This window comes from Dromaius novaehollandiae, chromosome 3 (assembly GCF_036370855.1).
Source record: "Dromaius novaehollandiae isolate bDroNov1 chromosome 3, bDroNov1.hap1, whole genome shotgun sequence".
Lineage (NCBI taxonomy): Eukaryota > Metazoa > Chordata > Aves > Casuariiformes > Dromaiidae > Dromaius > Dromaius novaehollandiae.
This window is the reverse complement of record NC_088100.1, coordinates 12,182,660-12,198,916: the sequence shown is the minus strand read 5'-3', so window position 1 is coordinate 12,198,916 and position 16,257 is coordinate 12,182,660.

Sequence of the window (16,257 nt, the reverse complement as noted above, 5' to 3'; positions counted from 1 at the left end):
AAGTCCAAGGAAAAAAGAGCTACATGAAAAGCTGGCATTATTATTATTTTTCTCTTACCATCTGCAGAGGGAAAAAGAATGAAAGCCGATATAACAGAAACAAAGAAGTAGATGTGTTTTGACAACTTCATATAGGCTAGAATTAGCTGGGCGGAGGCTGGTATTTGCATGGAACACTTTGCCAATTTTGAAGAACAAAGACAACAAAATCTAAAATATTAGAGTTCATACTTCACACCACTGACATGTAAGGACTCAGCTGAAAGAGGGATTTTAGGTGGGTTAGCATACTATTTTTGTTTGGTGCTTCTATCCAACTGTTACAGACATGTAGCTAGATTCTGGCTTCTGGAGTCCTCATCAAGATTTGAGACCTGATTTTCCTGTTTTAAACTGAGCAGCCATCCTGGAAACCATAATAAGATGCAGCACTGTTGACAGACTTATGGAAAGTCAAATAAAATGCTATAGAAATTGCTATATGCAGAGATGTGCATGTGGTATAGGGGGTTCAGTGCTTTCCTAAAGCCCCCGGATGTTGCCTCTTTTCTACCTTTCTATTTTTGTTGTTGTTCTTTGCTGTTATTTTATAAGCTTGGTTTCATCTCACTAACTGTTGCCATCCAGAAGTTAGTACTTTATCCAAGTTAGTTGTCCAGATTCCTTTTATCTTTAGCAAGGAGTGGTAGGCACATATAGAGGACTATGTGGACCTGCCTGTCTTAAATCTATCTCTTTGGATAGGTTAAACGACACTCTGTAAAACCTCTTTTCTTTCCATTGACTAGTGAGGATGCCAAACTGGCAAGCTTAGACTAGGTGGGTAAGTGTTTGATGGCTGAAGTTAGGTGAGAAAAATCCCACTCCCAGTTCGACATAATAATGTCCAGAGCTTCACAGAAAACATGGAGAAGAAAGATCCTGGCCCAGTCTGGGAGCTCAAATCAAAGTGATGGACATACCAGAACAGCAAGGGTATACCAGGAAGGGCAATGGTTATGGAAATAACAGTACACAATTACTCATTTTAGGCATCCATCTGGTTAGGTGTGTTGTTTCATTTAAATGATGTGTAAACGCACTCACTTAATGGCCTTCATTTATACATTTATACATGTCATGTGAGCACTACAACACACACGGTTTTAATTTTAAAACCTAAAGCACAAGTAGCAGACCTCACCTTTGCTGGATGCCGTCGGGTGTCAAAATCAAAAAGTTCAGCTTGTGCCCCTTCCAAGGAAATATAATACATACGCATCTGTGCACCCTGAGGTCTGCACACAGCTGCACAATGTTTTATGAGATGTTGCAGTGGCTTCTGCTAGACTTCCTGACGTAAAACTACAAACAATCAATTCCTCCTTCCCCCACATCCCATTCTCTCAAGAAAACGCCTGAGAAAAGAGATTTTGTTTTAGCCAGCTATGTCCTTTAAACACTTCTGCTCTAAGGAGCAGAAGTTATCTCAGTATTTATAGGAGATCATGATCTTGGGTAGTTCAGCTTTTAGTAGAAGGAAGCCAACTTCTTTCTTAGCTTTGGTTCAAAAGAAAAGTTTCTCTCAATAAAGTCTAAATCAACCTTAGAAGGCAGAAATAAGTATGCTCCATCAAGCAGAAAAGCGTGAGCTGACATTTAAAATCTGCACACTGCTATCTCAGCCACCCAAGACAGAAACGATTCTGCACTAACAGAAGAAAAATGCAACCCTGAAAACTGATATCTTTGTGTTCACACCAGGACAAATGGAACACAATACAATACCCTGGCACTCTCTTATAGTCTGGCTCTTCTACTCAGCTTGCATCTTGTTCTGACTAGATCTAGGCCAAAATAATAAAATAGTAAAAAATATATAATTTTTTCTTTTTCTCAAGAAGACACAAATTTGATAAACCAAAATATTTTTAAATTGGTGTTGATTCTGGCAAATGGATTTTTTTAACTCTAAAGATTTCATTTTGACATTTTCAGAACAAAAGATTTTCTTCAAAATGATGTTTCATCTTGATAAGAGGCTTCAATTCACTAAAAAAAGAACAAAGGCATGGGCAAAACAATAAATTATTTTTTTGTAACTTTGTAGTTAACCAAGAAATCTCTTTAATCAAATCAACTCAAAGTGACTTCAAATTCCTTATTTTTAAAAACTACCATCAAACCAAAAAAAAAGATCAGCTATTCTCTCATCTGCCTCACACCAGAACCCAGAAAAAAAGGAGCAAATACTATAAACCTCAAGTGCAAAAGGTATATCGGTATTTATTTTCATGTTTTCATAAAATGATCATGAAGCTGTCAATACAATATTTTCAACATCCTAGAATAGTGTAAATGCACGACAAATCATCAGGACTACTTTGAGCATTTGTCCATGTTTTTCAAAACCAAAGTACTCATGCATTTTTTTCTGCATTTATCATCATTCGCATACAAGAAATGAAACAGAGATATACACCTAAGCAATAGGTAGACTGAGTGCATCAATAAGCATAGTCTTGACTTCAGCCATTAGACATCAAATGCACTGAAGAATCAATCTTTTAGCCATTTCACAGTGTCATGGACTGTTAGTCTGGGTTTTCCAGAAAAACAACTCGGGCAGAGAGTACACAAATTCTACTGCAATTCGGTGGAGACTGAGTACCTAATTCCATCAGCCATCCCTGGAAATTCAAGTCTTTGGGCTGTTACACATTCATTTGCCCTTTCACTCAGCAGTATCTACAGTAATACAATTCTAGATGGAAATCCTTTGCTGGTGGCCCTTCTCTTGGAAAATGGCTGGAAAAAAAAAAAGCCTACTGTAAATGACATTCCCTCCAGTATAACCTCACTTAGCACAGTTCCTGCATAAGACTTGATGCACGCACAAAATCATGGTGGTGTCTTGCTGTACGACTGTTCAACAGCCTAACTCTAAGGGATATATGATCACTCTTTTCAAATGTTACCCTGGAAACAATTTGTCTCTTGGCAGGCATTGCATACTTACACAGGAAACTAAATTTAAATCCTTAGGCATAACATCTTGGTCATGCCTGCCCTTTTGTTTGAACTCCTTTAATAAAACTCTTGCCCTCACACTTGGCTGTACTAAATCCAAGTATGATCTTTGCTTCCTCCTCATTATTAGTTCAGAGGGAACACTCTAGTAGTTGTATGCAGGGTTATCCATTACCTAAAAGGAAAACGTGCCAACTTGGAGCTCTGTTCATTGACTTACATGATGTTTACCCAAGGATTTTCATGCAACTGGCTTATAATGGCCATGTAATTTGGCTCTTCTGAGCAGCTTTACAGAACTGGTATTCATCATCAACTCAGACTTCTCAGCATACAACAGGTGAGTCAATTCATAGGTGGCTTGGGAATAAACAACGGAACAAGGTGGAGCATTAAAAAAAGAGAACTAGGCAAATAGAACCAGTGCAATCAATCAAAAATATGATTCTTAAATGAGTAGTTTGAGAGGAAGATGATGACAAATTAATGGAAATGTTATATACATAAGTTACCCTCATACCTGGCTGGGGGAAAATAGTGCAACTGGAAATTTTGGAAAGAAATCTAAATATCTGCCCACCTGCTTGCATTCTTGGCCAGCAAGAGCAGCACTTTCCAAACAGATCACAGACTAAAGCAGTTTACACCTTTGCCCACCAACTGCCACAAATGCAGACAGCCCAAATAGGACAGGAGGGAGGAGATCATCTTGTTATTCCACATCACAAGCAAGCTTGAACTCATGCTATCTATTTAACAGTTATCATTTCTCAAAAACCTGTACAGCAGCAGAGGCTGTACATAACTCAGGCTCTCACAATGTCCTTTTGGGATGTCAAGCTGCCAAAATTTGTCTCCAAATGAGCATGTTCAAGGTCTCACAGGCCTTATGGGGGAGCTCAGACCTCCCACAGTAATAAAGAGGTCTGAGGTCCCCCTGCCTTTTTTTTTTTTTTAATTGATGCTGAAGCAATCCCAGTGGCTTTGAAAGCACATGTAAAGGGAGACAAAACCGGCTATAAGTCTCAGAAGGATGGCATAGGGGTTTAACAATACCTCTAGGACTTGGCTCCACTGCTGAGGTAGGTCCTGGCAGGGGACTGTGAGGAATTATGCAGAATGTTCCTCCCTCCCCCTGTTCTTCATAAAATAGCCTATAAGGCAGAGAGTGCCTGAGACATGAGCAATGTTTTTGGGGGGGAATGGAGGACTTTTAGCAGAGGGAGGAAAAGCAGTTTTCAGAACTTGCTTTTCACCACTGTACAACACCTTGAAAATATTTTGGCAAAAAAAGGCAGATGTTGAGCTGTTCCAGGAGTCTATCAGAGGTTCAGTTTTTTGGCTAGTAGCATAGAAAATGCTACCAGCATATTAGAGGAAATATGAACAGGTCTATTCAAACTGTTTAACACTGTAAACAGGAGAAAGAGTGAGTCCATGTGAACCTTACTGTGTCTCATCTAAAGCATCATTGGGCATGAGTTAAGGAAAGTTAAACTTTTTAACAAATTAAGGCTTTGTTGTGCTGAGCACTTTTCTAACACATATCAAGAGGCATTTGCTGTACCTCAGTATTTAATGCAGGTAAATGGGACAAACAAAAGAGGGAAAAAAAATCATGAGTGGAGAAGTGATGTCTTGCAGAAGGCCCCACAGAAAGGTTGTTTTAATCAGGAATTGCATGCAAATCTCTCAAATTCCATTCCAATGCTACAGATACAAGAATTTTCTTCTCAGAAATGTGCTCTAGGTTCCTCATGTATATACCAAATACTACTCCACTGATGTCAAAGAATTATTTTTGCTGAGTTATTCAGACAAAAAAAGAAAAAAAAAAAAGTAAAACTTGGCTAAACACATATTCACAGAACCAGATTCACAGATATGCTCCAGTGGCTTTATGTTACCCCAGTGACAGTCATAAAACTAGATTAACTAATGTAGGGCTGCTGTGTGTCACCAGTGAAGTACAGAGCAGCTGGAACATCTATGGCAAATCTATGGGAAATCTCTGTTGCAGTATTTTACCTTTTCTACCTTCTCACTTTTCTGACTTTCTCATCAATGATTAGTACCAATTCCAGATACATTGAAACCCAGAAAATAAATTCTTGAACAAAGAAAAACTATTTGACAGCAGTAACCCAAACAGATCCTAGCTTTTGTTTCTTGAGTAAGTATGCAAGCGTAATTCCACCATTGTGTTTTTTATACTTCCTACAACTACATTTCTTTGTAGGGGGTTCTAGCAATATTAAATTAGTTCTTGTTAGTAACAACATGCCATGCTCCTCAACTCTTAAAGAAAGAGTTTCTCAAAATGTCGAGATGAGCCTGGGAACTCCTTAACTGATCATGATATTGAAGGTGTATCCACAGATTTCAGATATGCCATCTCCTGTGTGCACCAGATTCAGGCAACTTCATTGTGCACAATTATCATTGTTTTAGATACATGCAAGTCTGTAAAACACAGTTGTAAAATAGTTTCTTACTGTCTTGGAGGCGGCCTGGGTGCCCTTACAGTGGAACTGATCTAAAATTCAGAAAAAATATAAAATTTCAAAAAATGCAGATCAGGTGGGAAAACACGTGCAACTTTTTCAAAAATTCCTTTCCTCTTGATAAAAATTTTCAGAGCAATAGAAAATTTGAAATATAAATTTCAAAAATTTTGGGAAAAAAGAAAATTGTGTGTCTAAGGTCACTTTCCCATAGAAATTCCTGTAACACTGTAGTAAGGCTTTAGACTAAAATCTGGAACAGTTGGAAAAGGACAGAAAGAATTTCCTTAAACAAACTTAAACAAGATAGAATTTCCTAGCAGTGAGAATGATTAAATATTGGAACAGCTTACTCACACTGGACTAATTGTAAGAAAAGTCAGGAGATGGCTCTCAGCCTGTATGTAAAGAGGGAAGAAGATCTGGCTGAACATTGTGATATGAATCTTTCTGGCGTGGGAATCTGTGGATATGAATTCTTTTGTTTGGCCCTTACCTTTTGTGCCATGTTGCAGTGTTTGCTACTCCACAGTAAGACAATGAGGCAGAATACACACCTTCAGCAAATCTGAGGACTTTAATAAATTACAGGAAGCCAGATGGCAAAGTGAATAGCAGAGGGAACTTGATAAACTTAAGGACTGAACCAACAGAAATCTCATGAAATTCAACAAAGCACGAAGTCCTGCACCTGGGACAAAATAACTGCATGCATTAGTACAGGCTGGGAACTGGCTGAGAGAAGCCCTGGTGGGTGTGAGATTGAGTATGAGTCAACAGGGCCCTTGCATCATGAATAATGCAAACTGCATACTTGGCTGCATTAGGAGGAATATGGCTAAGAGATCTAGGGAATTCCCATTATCCCCTCCCATTTGGTACGGGTGAGGCCCCACCTGGCATATATTGCCTTGATTTGGACCCCTCTGTTCCTGTTTGAAGATAGATCCTCCAAGGACCAAGTTAGGATTTAAAAGTCTCACCCAGTCATTGTTAGGGGAAAAGATGCTTGGACTGTAGATACAGATGTTGAACACTTTGGGATAAACAGGAGGCCCAGATGAAATAGTTTTATCTTGTCCTTTCTCTGCTTTCATTTCAGTGAAATCTAAAACAATCAGTCCTATGAAGTCAGTTTGTTTCACTGATGTTTTTGGCAGAGCTTCCTTCTGTCACCGTGGTGCCAGGACACATGGCAGAGTAAGATGACTGCTGGACTGTCACAGCTTTAGGCCTTATGACTCTGAGGGATGAATGCCAAGGCAGTCATCAGGCCAGGGAAGTTGTACACTTTGCAAGTTCTGCGGCATTACATGACCCTGCAAAGGGAAAAAACAATGAGTTAAAGGAGAAGAGAAGACAGGGAATGAAGGCACTACAGAGAAATTATTCCCACTATTTAATCTTTACTGGACTCCTACTGCCTGTATTTCATTTCAGGCTATTTGAGAAGATATTTGGAAGACTTCAATACAAAAGGAGAAATTCAATGATGGTAACACAATATCGCCACACTTCCCTAGCAGGGATGTGACAAGGGATTCTGCAAACCTCCTCACTATACCCTAACTTTGCACTTTATCTTGTCTTGCCTTGTCTTATCTTGTCTTACCTTGTCTTGTCTTGTCTTATTTTGTCATGTCTTGTCTTGTCTTATCTTATCTTATGAAGACACTCCTGCCTCTGCTGGCTGAGAATATTCCAATCCTAATTTTTCCACCAGATTTTCCAGCCTGTACTAACTTTACCACTCATGGATGAATAATCTGTTACCCTCCTGCAACAAATTAATTGCAGGCTGTTACAGAATGAGTGATGTGGTACAAATTCCGCGAGTCTCTGCTATATAGAATTCAATGTAGCCTTTGCTGTTGGGATAATCCTGCACTAATGTACTTGGCAAAAAATACCAAATGTACGTACACAACGTGGGAAATTCTCAAGTTGGTATTGGCTCCGCAGTTGCATATTTATTTATTTAAAAAAAAAAAGCTTGCAAAGGTCTAGAAAGGATTGTTCTGAAGTATTTCTGCCAGCCTATGCTTTTATAAAATGCCTTGGGGTCAACATATGTTGCATTTTTCAAAAGTAAATGTAAATAACTGCTCCTGATTGCTTTCAGAACTGCACCCAGCTCATCACTCTAATCCTAGCACAAAAAGTATGTCTGTTATTAAAAAATGAATCAAATATCCACAGGCATGTGCATGTCATGTTCTGTTAACCTGGCTTTACAGTCTGCACATATGGTGGATGTAGAGTAACAGCTATGGTATAATTAAGATTCCTGCAAATAACTGCATGAGCTTAACAATCACTGTCTGTGGAGATGTCTGTACTATGAATGCAATTCATACACATTTATTAAGCTGATTTATTTTTAAACTGGTTAGTGCAGGTACTGGTAGGAGTGCAATTACAGCAATACAGAACTTGATATGGGTAAATTGTATGAATCTTTACCCAGGTTTTTTGTGAGTTTTGCATCTGCACTGAATCCCCTGGTACAGCTACATTTCTAGCAGTGTCCAAGCTAGTTAATTTAGAAATGGCTCATATCTACATGTACAATTTGTAGACATAGTACAGAAAAATCCTCAGGCAGTGAGAACTATTTAATGCAATTAGTCTTTTGCAATAGTGTACCCATAAAAATGTGTTTACACAGGGATATGGACCTCTTCTGGGGACAAACAGATTCCAACAACTAGTATAACTGAGACACTGAAGAACATGACTTCTTGGACTAGATTGAGCTGTATTCCAACATACTTCAGAAACTGTGGTTAGACTCTACTTAGTGTAAAGCTGTGTGTTGTGAGTCTGTAGCCTGGATTAAAGCCAGCAGGAGCTGCATGTGTGTCAGGCAAGAATTTGGCCTGTTGTTAGAACCTAATGTGTTGCATCAAAGGAAGATAGAGCTGGCATCTTTCAGAGAACTTTTGTGATATTTGCATGCAACTGCACACTGTGGGTGGCATTGAGCTGGGTATGAATTGGTTGGAGCATAGACAGGAACCAGAGCAACTACAGCTAAGAGGAGGTCTGCAGACCACCCCCAGGTTCTGTAAGACCACCGGTTTCGTTCAGAAAATGGAAGGAGGCTGGGGTAAATGCATATAGGCATTAAAGACTGTTGTGACAGAAAACAATTTACTGTTACCAATGAGAACTGTGGCTAGAGAGAGGGGCTGGGTGTCATTTGTTCATTCCTACTGAGAACTAGCTCCCGAGATCTTATTAAGAGGAAATTTGATGGAACAAATTTGGTGAAGTGCTGAGAATATGCAGCTCAGGCAGGACTGGGTCTCAGATTCTAGCCTGTTTGTTTCAGTAGAGTTTTTGTCCAAGTATTTGGACATTGGAAGATAATATCTTGTTGCTATTATTAAATGCACGCAGTACATTCTGATGTTATAATTTATTCTTGTTTTATGATGTGCAGGTGTATGCACACAGGCATGCTAGGCTATCATCTGATGGCTGGTATTTGTTTTGGGATTGGTTGCTCTCCTCATGGTCACAGCTAACAGATTAAAGCTCCATATCGGAATCTATTATGCTGTGTTTAAAAACTTTTGATACAGTGCTTTCTACATGTTAAGGCTGTGTTCTGTTTTCTCCTTTCCTAATGTGTGTGGGCTATTCCATGTCCCTCATTACTCCTCAGATTCATCATGCCAGACCCCTCTCATGCTGGCAACAGCAGCATTTGCACTTTGGTGATTTATAATTCCGGACTCCTTGGGGAAGAGTGTGTTACACTGGCAGTAAAAGGGGTTGTTGTGCAGGTGGAAACTTGTTTAAACAAATCCGAACTGAAGTTGGGATATAATGGGGGTTGGTAGCTTAACGTAAGCTCTGAGCGTCCAAAAAACTTGTGTTATTTTACACATCAGAGACCTGCCTGAGCTCTTCATTTCAGAGATTTCCTTGGGCCAAAAGAAAAAAAAAAGTACTACTGGAGTAAATCTGAAATGAAAATCAAATGTTTTTGTATATCAGACTTGGGTGACGTGCATGGGAAAAAAACGAATTATTGTCAACATGGTTAACAAATAAATAAATTGTGCTTTCACAGCTCGGTGAAGACTTTGTTTTTACTTCCAGCTTCCTGAAAACAAATTTCAGATGTAAAAAAATCTCCCAAATCCTGTCTATCTTCTGCAAAATACTGAGGCTGTACATGAGAGAAAATTAATATGCTGATAGATAGGTCTTAAAAGCTGCTGGCTAAATATTCTTCATTAAGTAATATATTCACCAGATAATGCTATAATCTGTATATTATGAACATGATTTTCTGTTCAGACAACTGAATGGAAAGGTTCAGAGTGAAAGTTTGGTTCAGACAATCATCCAAAAGTCTGAATGTTTATTGAAATTATCTGAATCTATCAAATCACCAGTTTGAACTGGCAGGCGCCTGAAAATCATTTCATGTGAGATTTCTGACACTTACCTTTCCGGTGCTGGCCAGAAACATCATTTTTCTGGTGTTACAGGTTCAGACTTTGCTGGCAATTAGAATTGTTAAAACCAAAACTCTCTAGTAGTTCCAGAACTTCAAAAATACTTGTTTGTAGTTTGGTTCTGAAAGTGTGAAAAGGTTGAGGACAGGGTTTTTAAGTTCTTTTTTCTTTTTTTATTTGTTGCCATTTATCTCTTTCAAATCAATTCTTCATTACCTAGAATGAAATGTCCCAATAGTGAAATAGTGAAACTGTTCTAAATTTTGTTATTTGTTATAGTTCTTGTGCATCTTCAGAACATCAAACCTATAAAGCAACTGTTACAGTAGTTTATTTCTTTGTCATCAGCTCTGCCTGCTGAAAATTAAAACATTGTCCTCATCTTGATGTGTGGCATATCTGACTGTGAAAGGCCTCACCATCTGTTTTAGGGCCTGCAGAATTTAGCAGGGAATGTGAACACCACTGTAAGGAACTTACAGTGTTTGTTTTATTTCATTTCAGATACAAACTAACTTCCTATAGTCTCAATACAGAGCGTTGTTTATATATCTTTGTATATAAGCTGCTCTAGATTGAAAAACAGATTTCACATCCTATCTTCTTAGGCTCCAGTGAAGATTTGCCTAAGGAACCTTTTGTTACAGTACACAGGCACAAGTCTGTGCTGTAAGACAAGGCTGAGTTTTTTCTCACCTAACTTTAGCTGCTTCAAACTTAGATGTTTAGCTTGAGCTAACCGTGCACATTCTCTCCATTGACTGTACACAGATCCCACTCAGTCCTGAACTTATAGACTGTACACAGATCCCACTCAGTCCTGAACTTATAGAAAGAGAAAATCTGACATTCTGAACGCCAAAGTTTGGATCGTTTAGGTGGAGGGAAGGAGTAGGTGTGTTGTGCCTCCGCAAAGCTACCTCTGCTGTCAGTAGCGGGTTCCACCACTTGGAGCTGGGGTCACTTTAGTGTTGAATCTGTATAGCCAGAAAAAGTCCCTAGAATAAACTCAGTTAACTGACACAAGCCCAGTTAATTTGCAGTCACATGTCTATTGGTACAGGAGACGATGTTATTATAATAGACTGGGTTTCTCCCTCAAACAGGAGACAGCCAAATGACTTCTAGGTTTATTCTTGGTTGATTATGCCTTAGAATTGCTATCTGAGATAGGAGGGCCTTCTATAGGACCTTCCTAAACAGACAGAGCCATTCTCCTTTAAAGAAAACCATTGAAATATTATCAAATTACAGCCTATGGTAAAGCTTCCAAGTTCACAGGACCAGTACCTCTCAAGCACGTGTTGTTGTGTAAAAATTTGGGTTTACTTCAAGCTTCCTGTCTAGTATGTATTTGTTTTTCTTGGTATATCACAGTAAGCATCAGTTCATATTTCAGATCTTACTGGGAAAATGTCTGCATCAACAAACTCGGACAGGAAGAAATCTGTGTCTTAGTTTAGGTAGCTTGCCTATAGAGCCTGCGGGTTTCTTCACAAGTTAAACTGTGGCAGGTAAAATTTTGCATTGTGCTTAAAAGTTTTCACTGCTAGTCTCGTGACTTCAATTTAATATTTTTTTAAAGTGAGTTCCGACACAGTGTTCTGTTAACTTTCACAATTCAGCCACAAACCTGGCTGCTGACTATTCTGGCTTATGAAACCAACTGTGAAACTTAAATCTTTAAACAATTATTGAAGTCTTGGGGTTATAGTGATTCCACATCAGTTAAACTAATTACTTATAATACATATCACCAGACTTGCCTGCTAGTAAGAATATTTACAGTAACATACAATTTTTCATACACAGAACTGAAGATAATTATTCATCCTTTATCAATGACTGAAATTTTGTTTGCAGTCTTCTGCGAAGCTTCTTACCTTTAGTCTAACAACTCTTTGGCACTCTCTATAACTACTACTAACTCTCCTTTCTTCCTCTGATGCACTATTGCCTTGAATTAAAACCTTCTTCCTTAAAGTCCAGTTCGGATTTGGAAGCGTTGACTCCTCAAAGAAGATGCATTAATATCTCAAAGAGTAGGACTTCATTTGTAAAATAAAGAGAATATAAGTACATCATAAACAATATCCCTGCAATGGGCTTGAGTGTTGCTTTTAGCTTAACAGTTCACCACCTATTGACTGAACAGGACACAAAAGCACAAATAGTCCAAAAATTGTATGCTAGGAGCTGTTTTCTGAGAATGCTGACAGCAATGGTGACTGTCCCCAAAACCAGCAGGACACTAATGAGTTCTGCCTTACCCACAGTGCATAGAATTTAGCTATGTAAATATGTAGTCAATTGTTTAATGCCCCAAAATATTAATATGTTTGGGAGCAGGATATGGTGGTGGACATCACCTTGTAGGAGATACAGCACAGTCCTTGGCATAGCTACAGTTCCTAGAGGCCTCATGGTGCTGTTGAGATACACTCTTCAACATTAGTGCAAAATCTGAAGTCCTGAAAGTCCCTCCACTCCTGAAGTCCTACCATTCCCTCCTAAAAGTTCTTAGAAATCAACACTTTTTGAAAGTGTTCAGGTTTCACAGTACTGAGATTGTTGACTTTTCTCAAAACTACTGTGGAAAACTGGCATTCTGGACATAAATCCATTGACCTCTTATTCCTTTCTGGGCCTGTCGAACCTATATTTATGGAACATACAGTGTAAGAAGATATTATTTTTAGCTCTGTGATATTTGGAAAAAAGTTTCCTCACATTCTGTATTAAAAAATATAAATTCTGTCAACATCTTACCAGCATCATTTTGCATTGTCTGGGGCCAAAAATTAAAAATCCCTTTGTTGTAGACAAGAAGTTGTCCCATGGAGTTGTATGATATAGTAGCTAGTCAATACTATGTCAGTCCTTACTCAGGAGAACATCAATAGAAGCTTTCTAGAACTGGTAGTGGTTAAAAGTGTAAGGACTTCAGGATTTGGCAATCAACAGATTATCTCCTACGTAAAACCTGAGTGATTTGTTTTAAGATTGTTTAATGCTGAGGCATTGTTTTAATTTTCCACACATGTAGAATTTGGCAGGAAGTAGTGAACGTGCTTTGTTTGACATCTGTTGACCTCATTTAATAATTGTTATTAATTCTTCTATTGCAACTTCATTAGAATCATATTACTTTCACATGGCCATATGGGTGCCCTCTGGTGGCTGCATTAACACGTGACTATTTGCTGATGATGACTGGTACAGAAAATAATTCTCTATTGCCCTATTCACATGAATTAGTTTTAATTTTACCAAAAGACTCCAATCAGATATCAGACAATTTCTGATACAGGAATGCTGAATCCAGTCTCTGGGTGAAGGAAAAGTGCTTGCTGTAAACAGGCTATTAATGAACAATTATTCAGATGCTTAAGGAGTCTTTGCTTTTAAACTGAAAGTCAAACACAAACTTTTTCAAGATCATGCAAAATGGAAAACTAATTTGGTTTCTGTTGAGGCTGTAAGTCTTGAGAACAACCTTTTCCTGTGATATTCTGGTATTTCCATTTTGTAGCCAAAACCAGGAATTGCAGGGGAGCAAAAAAAAAAAAAAAAAAAAAAAAAAAAAAAAAAAAAAAAAAAAGAAAGAAAAGAAAAGAAAAAGAAAAAAGAAGACAAAAGAAGAAAAAAAAGCATTCAGCAAACCTTAAAACAATTGTTGGGTTTGAAACTGTGGGAAGAGTCAGTTCTCATTTTATTCAAAATCAATTTGGTTCAAATCCCAAATGCAGTTCTCCATCCATAAAAGAATTCTGTTATTAAGAGATGTACTTTTCTCTTCGGGTGACATGATTGCACATAGACTCATCAGGCAGTTATTTATATTTCCAAACAAACTTAAAACTGATCCAAAACACAGTAAATATCCAAAATGAAAGCTAAGTTAAAAAACTAAGAAGTTAGACATTTAGGAGTGTGATGTTGGTCAAAACAGCCAAGTTGGGGGTTTTGTTTGTTTGGGTTTTTTTTAAGACAAATTAGGGTAAATGCATTCCTTTCTCTTCTGGAGATCAAAACAAGTGCTGATTTATCCACTCTCTTAGGGAAAGATCTGAATTTAATTTTTTACAGAATTGTTATTTCTCATCTTAGAAGCCAGCAAAAGCATTAGTCCCAACATCCTTTTACTCATGTTAGAGAAGAGAAGAGAAGAGAAGAGAAGAGAAGAGAAGAGAAGAGAAGAGAAGAGAAGAGAAGAGAAGAGAAGAGAAGAGAAGAGAAGAGAAGAGGTGTAAGCCTAATGTAACACTGCGCAACAAATAGCAGGAAAACTGCTCAGCCAATGTAGAAACTGAAGCACCTTCTCATGACAAAGACAACCAGTGTACTTGAAGCCAGGTAAAATACTTCACCTATGTAAAATTTGCATAATCAAGGACATTAAATAAATTTTACTACATAGACTTTTAGGGAAATGAAATGCAAAGCACTCCCTGCATCTCACCTCCTGTACTCTGCTCATATGTTCTCTCAGCATAACGGGATGAGTGAGCTTCGAAGATCCATCCCTGTGCCTGACAAGGAAATACGCTTTTCTTTGTCTCAGAGAAAGAGAGAGACTTAGCTTATCTCTCCAAGCTTCAGCAGCATAGTTATAGTGCTGATGGTTCCTGTCCAAATCCTTGTTTGTCAGCTGTCAGGATGGCTGTCATGCTATTTTTCCTATTTCAAGATAGACATTACACCATTTCCTTATTGGTGTAATGGAAATTTTACCCTTTAATGGTGTGAACAAGTTGTATAGCTAAATTTCTGCCAGACAACTTTAGGAATTACTTTATAATCCTATCTCAGTGTTACAGCTACTTTGAATTACTGCATTAAATAATGGTCTTTTCTAATATTTTTGGCAGTAAAAGTCTGTCTGTCTATTTATTTTAGAGTTTTAACTTGCCTGTCATTGCTGCAAAGTTTGCAAGTCACACATCTTGAACAGAAAGGTCCTCACAGGAGTTCACAAAGCCTCCAGCACTTCTCATTTTGTAGCATTAAAACTCTGCTTGAGATCAGAATCAGGGAAGTGGGGACAGTGTGGGGTTTAGGAATAAAAAAAGGTGATGTCCTTTATAGTGGAAAGACTGTCTTAAAGAGGAAGACTTTGGGATGTTTCTAAAGCTGTCCTCCCGGACTGTGAGAGCAGCTTTGCCCCAGACACCTGAGGCTGATTAGAGAGTGTTCATGGACTGCAGTTTAATTTTCTATGTATCTGGAAGGTGATTAAAAAATAAAATCAAAGCCTAAGCCAGCTCTGCATCTGACTGATGGCCACTAGAGGATTTGTAACATAAATTTGGAGTAATCATGTTATCTCTGACCTCAGTAAGGTGCAGCTGTATGCTGTGCCAGCTGGAAATTTTGCCTCCCTCAGTTTCAAATGAAACCTTCAATAAGGTTACAAGGATGCAGATCACCGACACCTCTCCTTCTCCTCCTCCCAGGAGGAAGGAGTGCAATTTCCTCAGAAAATAAACAGACATTTTTTAATTAAGCAAACTGACTACATTGCCATTGCAAGATGTGAGACACCCCTCCCCTCCCCCCAGGCCACTAGAATACTATAGTAGTAGTAGTAGTAGTAGTAGTAGTAGCACTAGTAGCACTAGTAGTAGTAGTATTTTCAATTGGGCTGCTTGATTTGGAGACAATGTCCTGGTAATAGTATCAGTGGGAGTGACATGTAAAGCTGAATGTCATCAACACATTGCTGCCAGCCTGTCCAACCTATCCAATTTTGTTACATCAAGAGAAGAAAAATCAGTGCACCCCATTAAGCCTACTGCCTTTGAGGTGGGGAGGATCATTTGCACTCTGAGGAGTCATAGAGAAGCAGTTGGAGCTGTTTCTCTTGCTGGACCCCAAGGGAATCTCAAGGTTCACTGTAGCAGAAGAGAGGTCCTGCTCATTGAGCACTGAGAGCTTTTCTGTGGCCATGGCCAGTAGGAGACATCTTTTAGCATCACTAATGTAACCTCCATGCTCTGCTTTCTGTGAATTGTGACAGTGTTTAAGGCATTTGTTCATGTTATGTTTTGGAGCTGAGTGGTTAGCATTTCCTCAGTCACTTTTACTACTTTGAAATATTATTCACCTTCAATCTTTAAGACTTTTCTTCCTTTTTTTCTTTATTCTCCCTTTTTTCTGTATTCTCATCCTTTTTTCTTTTCCCTCAAAATACAAAAATCATGTAAGACTTTTAGAAGGAAAATGTATTTTGTTTCTTTGTAAATTTGTCCATAATTTTTCAGTAAATCTAT